Here is a 15,274-nt window from a genome sequence, read left to right on the forward strand (position 1 = left end):
AAAAAAAAAAAAAAAAAAGAAGTACAATACATGCAAATTTCTCCAAGTTTCATCTATTTAAAAATACTGCAGTACAGAAAAAAACCTGGTGATCCTGCCAGGAATCCAGCAAGCTCCTAACTTCCTATAATGTGCTGACAAAGTTGCGTCTGCTGCACTTCAATCCCAAAATATGTTATTATACAGGATTTACTTAGCGCCAACAGTTTGTGCAGCGCTTTACAATACAAGGCAGACATTACAATCACAATACAAGATGGTAAGGAGGGCCCTGCCCGTGAGGTCTTACAATCTAAAAGGGAGGGGCAAGTGATAAATAAATGTATCCCAAATTCTCCCCTGCTGCACTAAAGAATACTTACCCTTATGTTATTGAAATGGAGAAAGAAAGGGTGTTCTGCAGGACAGGAGACTAAAAAGAATAGACTGTCATACACACAGTATGTCTGGTGGCCAGACACTAGGAGAATTTTAGTCACAAGTGAGTATCAAAATAAGGGTTTCTCTTTTATTCTGGGCAGAAAGGAGTAGTTTTTTTTATTCCATGTTCTGATAATGTTGCACATTTGCCCTACTGGTTGATGACAGGTTCGATTGACTGCAATGAGGGCAACTATATCACGGAGGAATGGATCAATTCTCAAAAACTGGCAACATACAACTCAAAATTTCACCTGCAATGTCAAGGAAAAATCAAAATGATTAAGGGTCCCAGTGTTTCCCCACTTGATAACTACTTGGAGGTGTGCCAAGTATAAGTCCACTTTACATAAAACACAAATGGGGCGAATATATAAAAACTGGAGCAGACAGGATCCGGAACAGTTGCCCATGGCAACCAATCAGTTCTAGCTTTATTTTTCAAAGCTTAACTGAACAAACTAAAGATAGAAGGCAACAGGTCCAGGTTCTATCTGCTCCAGATTTGATGAATTCTCCCCCCCCCCATTGCCTGTCAACCTAAGTCCCCATTCATACCTGTGTATGGGGCCAATCACAAGGGTCTCACAAATTCCTCAGCGGGACTCATGTGATCGTTTACTGGTGGCGAAGTACAACACAACAGCAGCTGCCACTGCTCGCAGTTATTTGTGGGTCATGCACAAGCAATTATGCAGGCTGAGATTACCTGTGCACATTCGCACCTGGACAGTGTGTGAGGCCATAGTGTCAACTATTATAAATCTCAGGCACTCCGAGCTACAGACGCTTTATAGTGAGGATAATGGCCTCTTTCTTTAGACCCCACCATATAAAAGTATTATGAGGTAAACTAGAGCTGCAACAGCTAATGGACTAAGTCAATTACAATCGATGATGGAAAACGTTGTCAATGGTTTTCCATCATCGATTAGTTGGTCTGCTCGCCTCACCCAGCTCTCACAGACTCGCCGTCTCTGCTCCCTGCCTCACCTAGCTCTCACGGACTCTCTACCTCTCCTTCCCCCCCTCACTGACTCGCCGCTTCTCATTAGAGCTGCAACAGTTAATCGATTAAGTCGATTAAAATCGACGATTGAAAACGTTGACATCCCCGCCTCAACCAGCTCTGACGGACTAGCCGTTGCCCGCCCGCCCATCCACCCACGATCGGCACCATGAAGCAAGGTTGAGCAGACGTGGGGGGAACGGCAGCTGCCGACAGACAGGCCCGATCTCAGGGAAGAAAGTTAGCGACTGCCTGCACTTTCCCCCCACATGGTGCTGTATTAATGTATTGCTGGGATAGTGGGATTTGTATTCCTCTATAGCGGATTGTACATTGCTTTGTATATTATACAGCGCAATGTACTATCAGCTATAGAGGAATACAAATCCCAGCAATACATTTTACACTGTATGTTTAATGTATTGCTGGGATTTGAAGTATTCCTATATAGAAGCTAGCATTCTGCATTGCACTGTATAATGTATTATTGCTAGGATTTGTTATATTCCTCTGTAGCTGGTGGTATTCTGCATTGCGCTGTATAATAATTGCACACCACAATTTTTTTTACTTCCACCGCTCCGAGCTTGCTCCTGTAATGGACTACAATCTCAATACAAACTAGTAGTCCCATCACAGAGCCTTTTAAAAAAAATCCAATTAAATCGATCCTAAGGCCCCATTCACACCTATGCGTATTGTAATATGCGCGTCTGTCGCGCGACCGTCACGCGGTTTTTTTATCGCGATTCGCGGTAAAAAAGTCGCGCGATTCCAAAGGCTACTTGGCAGTATACAAATGGAAAACGCCCTACAAAACGGACCAATACGCAGCAAAAAACGCTCCGGGACCTTTTCATGCGTGGGCCGTTCTGTAGTGCGTTCGGGACGGGCGGAAATACGGACAGGTGGGAACGATACCATTGACTACAATGCTATTTATTTTTTTGACCGCTTTGTAGAGCGTTCATCGAGCGTAGGACGCGCTACAAAACGGTCAGGTGTGAATGGGGCCTAATAATCGGCTAACTAATCGATTTTCAAAACAATCGTTAGCTGCAGCCCTAAGGCAAACAATAATTTTTTTTAGCACATTTCGTAAAAGATTTGACAATGTTGCATAGTAAATGGTGTGAACATACACTTCAGTATCCAAAATTGAGCAGATAAAAACAAGTAAACACGGATTTCCTTTTCACGATTGGATAATTGGTAAATCTTCACACATTTTGTGTACACATCCTCAATTCCTTTAATAAATCACCCTGCTTATCTAAGGATACACTGGGGATGATTAAACAAGGTGGTACATTTGAAGGTGGGCAGAGGCTTACTTTATCTCTAGAGTCATATAGACAACGTGCAGAAAAAAAAGCTTGTTTAAATGATAAAATCTAATGTGGGTAATTGCTCAGGCAGAAGAAGCTTTAGACTTTTAGAAGTCATTTGTCTACAGACCTTAGAGCAAAAACTAGTTCATTAATGTGCTCAATACACCCACACATTTACCCCTTCCTGGCTAATTTTTGTTAATTATTCTTTAGCGACAACCAATCTACAAATTGTCCAGAGCAATGCGGCAATGTTTCTCCATGTCTCTTGAAGGTAACCAATATAGGGAAGCATAGATCTTACACCACACTGGTGTTAAGATAACACTGCTCTGCCATGCTACCCGTGTTAAAGGATAAATATCGCCATCCGTCAGCCAGGGTGTTTGGCACCCAGTCCCATCAGTGTGACCAAAGCGGTCAGTAAATCGTCTAGTCACAGCATGTTGGAATACAGACTCATGGCTATTTCCACCTGCACAAGAATTTGCAGGTACCTGTAATTACGATTAGGAAAAGGACACGAATAATGGCTGAGGGAAAAAAAAAAAAAAGATGCAAGTTAATATATGTGTAGGGACTACTAAGGATAAACAGGTATGTGATGGCAACTTTAGACGCCTTGCTTTTTAATCCCTGTCAGTTGAAGGCCTTCTGTAAGCACAGAAATATCAGAGCGCCAATTGCCCCCAGGCTCTTCCAGGATACTTCGGAGCAGTGGTCCCCAAATTGTGAAGCTGGCCTCATTGTTAAGGTCTACTGTCCAAATCATTAAAGCAAGTGCTTTGTCATTCAGCAAATCTAGAACTCCTAAACTAAAGAGCAGCAAAGAGATGGCTTGGAATGCAAAGATACATATTAGTATAATTACCAGAATTAGTCCACATCGCATTATTTTGAATTTATACCAAAGGCATTTGAGCAAGGCGAGATGCAGGTGTCATCTGTGAAAAGTATTTAACACAATGCACAGCAATAAAAGGAAAACGTAATCCATAACTTTTTTAAATGAAGCACATTACAACGCCTGGTGCAGGTCCATTGATACCTACTGTCAAAGTGCTTTGTGATCTAGAAGCATGTGATAAAACACCCAATTTACCATGCAGAGCATGGTGTCATCATTTATCACAACGCATAGGTATGAAGATAGCAATTCTCATTACTCTGTAATGGCAGCACCAATAATTTTATAATGAACTAGCTTTATCTACTTCATCAGGTGACTACTGTCGCAAACGTTGGAGCTCAGAGCAATGAATGCGACATAAAAAAAATTGTATGCAAAATTTATCTCCCAGTACCCCAACCATGTATATTAAGAGGAGCATTACCCAACACAAACTAAATCAGCAACGTTGAAATCTTTTTCTAAAATGGGATGCATAAGACATAGAAAAACACATTACAACTGGACACCAAATACATTAATTTCAAACTGAAAAAAGCTACTTCTAAAGATAAAATGCTGCTTTCAGAAAAAGTCAGTCAATGTGACATCTATAACAGCATAGCCATACTTTCATATTACAGAACTTCTTTGCCATTTCCATTATTAAAGATCTTTATATTAGTAAGAGAATCTTTAAAGTCCCAGTGTATTTTTGGACTAGGCCAAAGCCTTTTTATTTTGGGCAAATTATAAGAACAAACTCACTAGAAAAGACAATTATGCTCAAAAAAAGTCAGATTATTGTACATGCCATTATGAAGATTTAAAAGGAGAACTATGAGGTGAGTGATCACACAGCCTCATAGTTAGAGCTGACGTGTGACATTGAAACTGTCATACGTTGACTCTGTAGATCCGGAAGTGAACGCATACCATCGCTCGCTCAACTTCCCGATCATCTCCCTCCAGAGAGCAGCGACTGTCAGGTCACCACTACCAGCAGGAATTTCCCCCTCTCCTCGCTCCCATACTCCAGCACCGACTGAAGGAACGGACGGACGGGGGGGGCACAGCTGGCTCCTCCTCTAAATGGGCATAGCCCGCTGGGTGGATCTCGGCAGTATTGTCAGGATCTGTCACGGCTGTGGGGCTCTCAGTATATAACGGGCAATATCCCGCTATATAAAATTGAGCTTTGGGTCAGGGGAGGAGGTTAGTATATGTCCTCCGTGACCCTAAAAAGAACTATAGGATAAAAAAAAAAGTTACCCCATAGTTCTCTATAAAGTGTATTTCATCTTTTGTTGCCAAAGTGGGATATCACTTATTTTATATTTGTTATTTGAAATTGTTGCTTACCTGTGCTTTTCTGAATGAAAAAGCTTTACTCCAAAACTGAATTTTCCTCTGGATGGGGAATACATCTTTACCCTAATTAATCCCGTCTGTACTGTGCTAGCAGATCTTATTAACAGCTATAAACCAGATTTGAACACAGTCTGTAACAAACGGTTAAAGATCTAGAAGCCTTATATGATACAGAGGAAGTTCTTGAAAAAGTCCGGAGGAGATGACACGCGTGTTGGGCGGAGTCTGCTGCGGACCTTTTTTTATGTTTGGACTGCTGAGTGAAGTACCACCTTGGAATTTGTGGGAGATTTTTTATGCAGATGTATCCTACTTTAAACGTAAGTGCACTCGTTTTTCAATCATTTATTTAAGAAATGGTTTTATGCCATGATGTCCTTAACTGTCCTGTTTATGAGGAAATATTGAAAGAGTCACCATTTCAACACAGATATTTCAATGATACCGGTAACATTGGTTCCGGTGAGTGCCTTATCTGAAGGGGCATGTTGGGAATCACTATCACTGATGGAATCCTCGGAAAAGTTCTGAAGATTGGAGAAAGATTGGGATTGAATTTAAAATGCTGTGTGTGTTCTTTTTTTTAATGGGTCTTTCACACCATTACTATTTATCACTTTCATGGTTATTATCACGTGCATCAATCGGTTTAGAGTGCATCACATAGGGACCAGTATCAGTTTGTTAGCGCTGTGATTTGAGAATACAAGTTCAGAGTCTGCCTAATCTTTCTATAGGGACAGAGTTTCCAGTCACTTTCAAATTGTACAGAGAAAGATCCATGCCTGCTACACAGAGACATCTAAAAAGGAAAAGGTTTTTATAATTAAATTTTCTTATTTTTTTCTTTTAGGTATGCTACATGCATAGGAACACATAACATTGTGGGGTTTTCTTAAATTTGACTGCAAAAGTTAAAGAAAAAGTCCCAAATAGATGCTAGTTCATTCTGGGGAAACACGAAGGGGGGAATTTATCAAAACTGGACAAACTCTGGAGCAGTTGCCCAGTGCAACCAATCAGCTTCTCTGTTCAGTTTAGATTTGAAAATGAGAGAAGCCGATTGGTTGCCATGTACAGCTGCCCCCAATTTTGATAAATCCCCCTCAATGTATTTTGAAAAGGATATATTTGACTGGTCAATGCTTGTCACCAGCCCACCAGATTATGTTTGGGAAGGGGGGATTACAAAACACATTTAGTAAATTTCTGCTATACAAGCACATCTCCCCCTATGTTTTAGCCATTTAAAAACAATGCAAGAACAGGAAAAATAATATTTGTTGATCTTCCAGAAATACAGTGAGTATACCTTTTTTTATTTTTTTAAGCACTGAACCCTTGCAGAGTGGGGTTAGCCCCATTGCAATGGTTAAGAACACTTTTGCTCGGAGTTTTTCTTAAAGATAATAATAACAAGTGTCTCTGTTGCACTAAAATCCCAAACAGGATCACTAGCTCCTTCGAGTTCTCCTATGCTGGACTATAGTACATTGTATTGTAGACATGTGCACAGCATAGACATGTGTTTTGGACGAAACGAATGAAAAGGGAAAAACCTTTTCATTCATTTTGTTTGATAAAACTAAATTATGCCGTTAGGTTCGAGGCCTCCAAAACCAAAAGCGCACAATTAACCTCTTGCCGTCCGCCCGTAGTAGAAAAACGGACGGACGGCACTGCTGCATCACCCCAGCACATTCTGCGCATGTTTGCCACCACCTTGGAGGCGGGGTGCATGACATACGGGTAACGTCATATGCATGCATGGGTGCCACCATCTTGGACGCAGCAAGATGGCAGTGCCCATACAAAACAAATATATGCCAGAATATATTTTTCGAATATTCGTGCATATAATAATTTATTACAGATCTGAACCAGCTGCTGCACCAACAGAATTTCATGATTCAGCAAGTTCGTCCAAATCCACATGTCTACTGTTTGGTTCCATCTATACTACAAAATTTGCCATTTCATTCCATGCACAATTTTGCTAGATATCACTAAATACTATACTGATATCTAAATAAGCATACAAGGATTAAGACAAGTCTGACAACAATGAAACCAGAGGTGGATGTTCAGGCAGTGTAAAAAAACACTGTTCCATCTTCATTTTAACTTCCTTTAGAAATCTCCCAGGATAGAACTTGGAGAATTTTGTAGAAATAAAACACAAGCAAGCTAATGTAACTGCTTCACTGTTGCAGATTTTTTTAAATGGATATTTTCTGTAGTGCTACTTGGAATGTCCATTTATTATATGCATGAATGCTGATTTAGCTCTCTGGTATAGCTACTTCCTTTCCACCAAAAAGCAGCTGTACTTTATTCGGACACAAGAGAGTCAGAATACGGGAAATGTTGCATGTATTTTAGGTACATACGGTACGGCAAAAATGTGGTGACATGCAATGACGTGTGTGTGAGTGCGTGTGCGTGAGTGTGCTTGTTTCTTGAATATTTCAAAGGATAAAAATTCAGAGTTAGTACTTACCGGTAACTCCATTTCCATTAGTCTTCCAGGACAGCATCAGGAGATTCCATCTCCTGATGCTGTCCTGGAAGACGTTATGGGAAAAACAAATGGCAAATTACATTACGATTGAGAGGTATGCCGCAGGTCACACACAGAAGAGTGTATAGATATATTGTATATAATGCGACAAGTTACATAGATGAAACGCACACCGATGGGGAAAGGAAGTTGGCTCACATGGGCTATTCATGGGCAACGCAGTGTGACAGAGGTGAGGACTAGTTCACTCATGCGCAGCAAATCACTGCAGCCATATTAACAGGCAAATCTGGGAAGTTAGGGACGGGACTTAAGTGCATCCAAAACCAAAAATTTAATATATTGCAATTTACCAATCCTTGAGTTCAGCTTCAATATGTTAATATGTCCATCTACATGTTTTAGTTCATCTTCGTCACCCTATCATCCCCACAGGGTGACAAAGCTGCTGCTCCATTGCTCCCCCCTAGAGTAGTTTCCCTAAGACAGGAAGCGGGTCACTGGCCAAATCACAAGGTGAAAATAAGAGGGGGGGGGGGCGGTTTTCCAGATCTTCTGTTACTACTTTCCTATGAAACGATATCTAGTTTCTAGTTTCATAGCAATGCACTGTGAAAGGAACAAAAAGAAATATGGCAGGAAGGCTGTGAGCCACAAAGCTGTTCGTTAGTTAAAACAAACACGTTTAGTTTGAATCACAGCACGTCTCAGGAATGCAGCTTCCTTCTTCACCTCTATCTCCAGCCTGCTCAATAGACATCTTCATAATCACTCTTTATTTTGGTTTCTTTGGGCAGACGGCAAGCTATCCTGAACAATTTAAAAGTGAAGACGGATAAAGAGGGGACAGAGTCAGGTTCACCTCATTACATACATTGAGGAACACAAGCCCTGAGATCTTTAACCCTTTGTTAGGACAGACTCTGTTCAAATCTAGATTACACTGATAATGAGATCTACCTGCATTGCACAGACAGGGTTAGTCAAGCTAAGCATAAACTCCTTAGATAACTCCCTAACATCACATAGGAGAAACATTTTGTTTTAAAAAAAGTTTGCAGAAAAGAGCGTGTAAAAAAAGTCATGAGTAGGGATGTCTCGATACCGGTACTAGCATAGGTATCAGGACCGATACAGGGCACTTTGACAAACACTTGTCAAAATGCCCCGATACATAGCGTCGAAGCTTGCGCTATTCCCCCCCCTTACCTTCCAGCTGCTGTTCGGGAGAGCAGCGGCGAGTCAGCGCTGGTCCGATGGGAGGAGCTCCAAGTGGGGTCCTAATTTAGCTGACAGGTCGACCGGGCAGTCGCCGGCCAGCTAAATTAATGTTTAATCATCCACCCTACCAGTTTTGTGCCCTGCTGTGAGTTTTTCGGCAAGCACGGGTCCTCCCACTGTTTTTCAGGGCAGCATACTACGTAGCTCCAATCCTTTTGAGAGCGCTGTTTGTCCACTCATTCTTTTGCAAATGGAAACACCCAATATAAAAGCAGGTGTTATCCCAGGTTGGCTGCAAATGTGGAAGCGGCACAGTGATCTCAATGACTAGCAGGGGTGTGGCTGGCCAAAATGACAAATCCTTTGGTAATTACAACAGTAGACCAATGCAATGTAACCATGTATTTAGCGCTTTGCCTAAAGTACCACTTTAACATAAAAACATAGCAAAGGCCTCCGAAAATATAGGCACCGGTTATATTTTGTAGCTGCCTGGAATTTCTCCTGCATGGGAATAATCATTCGTCTTGGAAACGCAGCACGAGTTATTTTTGTTAGCCAACAGTCCTACATACAGCTAAATCATGAATACATTAAACATTCTCTTTTAAGATACAGTTGAATGCAAATGTGAAATACAAAAATTCCCACGTACACTCTTCAGCTAGTCAGCACCTGCCTCCAGGTAAGTCTGAACTCAATCTATGCATTGCAATAGACTATGTCCCATAGTTGGGAGCTCTGACAGTTAAGAATTCAGGACCACACCTTACAGGGTCCAGTGGGATATTGGTATTGTATTTACATAACCTCTGCCCAAGTGCACCTTTTTGGCTAGTTTGACATTTGAGAGGCTGCAATTCTTTGTTTGGTAAGCTTTCTGAGCCGAGTAGCTCCAATCAAATGTAGGGTGTATATAGACCTTACGATATCCAACATTAGTGCCCCATCAAAAACCTGGCACTTTCTGGATTAAGGTACAAACAACACGGCCAGATTTGAAGTGCATTTCCGTTCCACTGCATACATGGAACTCTTCCCAACTCCTCATATATGTAGTCCCATTAGCTAGGAGTGAGCCTTGCCATGTGGTGGACAGGCCAAACTCAATGAAAATATTTACTTTCAGAAAGCCAGTACTTGAATAGCAATTTCAAAAGGACTTGTATCTTGAAGGCAAGGGCACATGGTTGAGGGAAATAAAAAATCCTAACTGAATGGCTTTTTAATTGAAGGTAGTGGGGATGCACCAATACCGGTTTTTCAGTATCAAGTACAGATATTTATCTTTCAGTACTCGCCGATACAGAGTACCGATACTGGTACTCGATTGCCCGGGGAAGCCAGCTTCATGCTGATTGGCTGGGAAGTCGGCTTCCCAGCCAAATCAGCATTGAGCCAGCTTCCCGGCTAATCAGGAAGCCGAGCCATTACCTGCCACCCGGCTGCCTGATTGACTGGGAAGCTGGCTCCATGTTCCCTCTGACTGGAAGTTCCAGTATTGGAACATTTGTGAGAGTACGAGTACTCGCCCAAATACCCGGTATCAGCACTAATACCGATATCAGCACCAATACCGATACTAAACGGTATCAGTGCATCCCTAAATACAGGTATTTATATAATGCCGACAATTTTTAGCTTGTAAGCTCTCAACACCAGGGCCCTCCTTAAGATCAAGACTTGATTTGTATTGTAACTGTAATGCCCTCCTTATATTGTAAAGCGCTGCGCAAACTGTAGGCGTTATATAAATCCTGTATAATCATTTTACACACCACTTTACATAGCTGCACATTCACATCAGTCCCTGCCCTTACAGTCTGAGGCTCCTATCTCACATGCATACATACAGGGCCCATTAACCCAAAAGAATGTCTTTGGACTGACGGGAAACCGGAGTACTCGGAGGAAACCTACGCAAGCACTGGGAGGACATGCAAACTGCTTGCAAATAGTGTCTTGACTGGGATTTGAACTGGGGACCCCCAGTACTGCAAAGCACAAATGCTAACCACTACGCACTGGGGTTTTTTACCTCATTAAAAAAAAAAAAAAAAAAGAGATGACTAGTATTGATGTGCTGCATATCAGTGCTGTTGGTCTCCTGCAGACACTTTGTCAATATGTATTTGCCATTGCACCGGTTGCAATGCACTTCTATTAGGTGGATTTCATGATGGTGACAACAGTGGATCACTCTTGCAAAATGTATGTTGAAAGTGCCAGATTTAGACCCCCAATTGGGAGACAGGAAGAGAGTGTTGTCATCCTAAAAAAGGGATTGCCTGAACAAGGACCTTAAATGGTAGGATCACTGGGCATCTGAATGAAACTGCAGATTTAAACATAATTAAAGACCTAGAACAGAACTAAAGCTAATTTTTTTTTAATCAATCGTGTTCTATTAGGAAGAGTTCCCTTTACTTCCTGCCACAACAGCAAGAACAAATCCCTCTAAAGAGAGGGAAATCCCTTGTGGTCAGCCAGGTCACCAGAACTATCCCCTTGTGATGATTTCACATCTATTGCTGTTCTGACAAACCAAAATTTGGGATTTTCTTTTGCTTTTAGTGTCAACAGTCAGCAGCACAAAGAGGGCGGATCTATTGGGGACACAGACTGCAATAAAAACCTGACAGATGTTCTAATCCCTCTCCACACCATCTAAAATCTTAAAATAAATTTTAAAACGTTTTGGCTTCAATTGCACTTTAAAATGACTTTTGAAATTGCATTACCATGTGTTATATACACACCTTATGGTACCTGCTGTATACCCTGTTAGTAAAAAGTGAGTCTGAATGTATAAGGAAGTATGTTTTGTTTTTTTTAAATATACATAATGTCTTTATTCAATACAATTCTAAAACTAAGACACTTACCGTCCCACCTACTATTCTTCCTAATGGATACCATGCTCGCTCGTCAAACCAATTTAAAAATTCATAAAACCCGTGAGATGCTAGATGATGTGTTGATCTGTAGTTGAACCTGCAAAAAAACAAAAAAATAAGTTAAACCTTCAAGACTAAATAAAACCATATTCTCAGTAACATATATGTTATTTACTGAATGAAGACAAATCTATGCAATTGTATACAAAGTGGGAATACAATTCTATTTGCGGTATTCTGCAGTGTAGAATGAACAGCTTAATAACAATCTATGCCCAGTCACTTTCAGGCTTGGCTCAGCATGTGGCCATCCCATGACTGTGATCTTATCCAAAATCAGAATAAATATGTAATTGCTACGGAAGTTTCCAACTACGCTACATTTATACATGAAATACACTGCTCATTTCTCTTGCCGGTTCTTCCACAAGTAGGATCATAAACATAGGTCCAGTGGAATTGGAAAGAAAATACAATTCAACTGGATCCATGCAATGAATTATTGATAGCAGAACTAAAAATAGGTAACATAAGACGAAATGATAAAGGGTCTTAGAAAAATAAACTGTGTAATGTTTACCAAATGTGAAGCTGCTAGCCCCAAAGAGATAAGTTGAGCTCTTAGGCTAAGTTCACACAATATTTTGTTTGCAGGATTTTGCGGTTTTTCAATGCATAGAGATGTCTATGGGACCCAAACCGCGTAGCAACGGCCTGAAAATAGCTCCTTCACCTTCTTGTGCAAAAGCCAATTTCAGCTGTGCAACGCAAAAGGTGTGAACATGCCCCATTGACTTCTATGGGAGTCTGTGTTTTGCAAAGATAAAATCGCCTAGGTGAGAACCTAGACTTAGTGACAAAGTAAACTCCAAATCACAAGGGTGAAGTTTTGAGGATTCTGTGGCTAGTTAAGTGCAACATGCCCAGTAGAGGCATTTTTAGAATAAAAAGCATTTGTCTCATTCCAACATATGCCAAAAATAAGATTATTCTCCATTTTAAAAAGGTAGTGGTCAGAGCCATGCAAATTAATCCTAAAGGTCTTGTTGGTCCTTAAGCCCTACTCCATAGAGGACATTGTTTCCATGCACTGTACAGAGGATGACCAACAGGCCTGCAACAGCTATATGCAGCTCGAAATAAATGGCTCTATATTTCGGCTGTATCTGTACTATACACCGGAGGTTCTGGATGTGCAGTTAGCCATAGGGACAAAAATGATTTGCCTGCCCACTGTCTTTAAAGTGACATGAACCTAACCTAGATGACACTGGAGCGTTGGCTACTTTACAACACACATGGGGAAGAAAAAGTAGCCACCCTCCAGAAGGAAGGACAGTGTCCGCACCAAATCAGAGATTTCTACATCAGAGAATCTACAGCTGAGGGATACACAAATAAGATATTTTTGTTGATAGTCAAGGTAGTTTAATGTATTTTTAAGAGCTATCTCCTGAGTTTATCGTCACTTTAAATGACGAGTAATCCTCTTATTTTTGGGCTTTGTGATGGAATGAATGAAACATTTCTATTCTAAAACGGGCTCTACTGTGCCCCGTATTGGTTCTGTTGGTGGTCTGATTCCTTCAAACTCTTCTCACTATACCCTTCACAGTAATCCCCTATGATTAACCGGCACGCTGTAGTACCGGTCTTAACTTTCAGCCAAAGTTTTAAATGGTTAATTCTAATAACAAGCAAGATAATATTTTCAGTGGTTAAATCAAAACCTGCCGCATCCCACTCAGAGCGGACAATCCTTAAGGCTAAATTTTACTTGCATTAACAAATCATACATTTTCACTTTGCCACGGTCATCATTAGGCCCTATAATGTGCACTGATGCATCAAAAAACAGATTATGTATGTCAACACCTTGCAAAAATGACTCGCCGTGCGTTGACATGTGTTAAAAGCTAATAGGTGTGAATGGGCCTTGAATCCCTTCTGTTTGAATTTTACTAGCCTGCCTGTAGTCCGCATACAGAAAATCATACAGCAGAGGTATAGTTGCAATAGCCAAGGACAAACAGAAAAAACTAAACACCTCCTCCCATTTCCATCTAGAATATGGAGGATAGCAGGTACAACACTTTCACCAGGTTCTCTGCTAGTCCGGATCAATATGATAAATGCTTTTCGGATGCTGACCAGGATCAGATATTGCTTCCGGCAAATACATTCAGACATGTTTTGCAAATTTCATCAAGAACTATGCAATAGGCCATCTGGTTTGCTGCATACATCTATGGCTTCCTCTGTGGTAAGCATTTGCATGCCATGTGAGTCCAGCCAAAATTTATTTTGCTCTTAGACAGAACAAGGGTTATAGCCTCTGTCCGTTTTTTTTTTTTACTCCTAATGAGCAATTTCCCTCACTTTCAATTTGTTACCATAAAAGGAAATCTTACTAATAGGGACAGACAGACAGAATTACATTTTTTGGGGAATGTTAGAACCTGTTGCATATGCCTTCATGTCCCTGCCACAGTTTTAACTTCTTGTCATCAAGAATCAACATCTCATTGCTCCAGCTTGACCATGACATTAGCAAACTAATAGTGCTGCAATGGCAACAGTGATATTACAGTGGTACCTCCGTTCACAAACGCTTCTGTTCGCAAACAATTCGGTTCGCGAACAGGAAGTTCAGCAAAATTTTGCTTCTGTTCACGAACTCCGCATCAGGTGACGAACACAAGCGCAGCCATCTTCCCTGTTCTGACACATGGTCATGCCTTCCTCTAGTCGGGATTGCGGTCTGATAACAGTTTGATTCGGTTCACGACCAGAATCGTGGAACGAATTAAGTTCGTGAACCGAGATACCACTGTACAATGTCACTGCAGTTACAATGACAATGTTTAGGAGTAATGTGTGCCATTAATGTGCCGCAATCTGCATGAACTCTGGCAAATACCAAGTAAGTGGCATCATACGTTTGAACCTGTGGTTAGGACACACGTATGCGTCAGATAGACTGAACTCATTGGAAATGTAAGAATAAGCAAGAAATCTGTTTTTACAGAAATTTCATTATATAAACAACTGTATACTGCAACGTCCCTTTCAGATACCTATGCTAACCCATGATGCAGATATACGAAGTAAGACAGCATAGCTGTAAAATATACCGCTAATGTATTCTATGCTATGATGCTAATTTCTAAGTGAATGCCATAAAACATTTAAAAAAAAAGAGGAGTACAACATTTCCGTATACGTAACCCATTTAGATATAAAGGGCTGATTCAAAACACAGATCATAAAGAAAAAATGTGCGTCAACAGAAAGCAGATTTACAATCTTGCTAGGATAATGCAAATAACAAAACAGAAAATTTGCCATCATAAAGCACCTTACACCAACAGAGGCAGCACCTTAATGAAAGGTCTCACATATCTTAGCAAAACATCAGTTATGACTAGCTACAATTCAGTGACCCTTTAATTATATAGGAGCAAGTTCTGCAGATGGCTAGGAGAATAGAAAGCAGATACCCATTTTATTATCAACACTAATACACAGCAGTTCCCATTAGACCTTTACAAGATAGCGAACCCCCCCCCCCCCCCCCCACCCATTCCTACAGTCAGGGCTGGCGGATCAGAGCGG

The 15,274-nt window shown here is 40.9% G+C and overlaps 1 protein-coding gene across 1 annotated transcript in view; it reads right to left on the reverse strand.

Moving 5' to 3' along the window:
* Nucleotides 1–15,274, reverse strand: part of STT3B (STT3B, catalytic subunit of the oligosaccharyltransferase complex) — a 136,070-nt gene that overhangs the window by 69,072 nt on the left and 51,724 nt on the right. Inside the window, exon 2 of the mRNA XM_018563761.1 lies at nt 11,648–11,756. The gene's annotated coding sequence lies outside the window, so the exon portion shown is untranslated. The remainder of the gene's footprint in view (nt 1–11,647; nt 11,757–15,274) is intronic.

Source organism: Nanorana parkeri, unplaced genomic scaffold (assembly GCF_000935625.1).
Source record: "Nanorana parkeri isolate BGI_ZX_2015 unplaced genomic scaffold, ASM93562v1 scaffold692, whole genome shotgun sequence".
Taxonomy (NCBI): Eukaryota; Metazoa; Chordata; class Amphibia; order Anura; family Dicroglossidae; genus Nanorana; species Nanorana parkeri.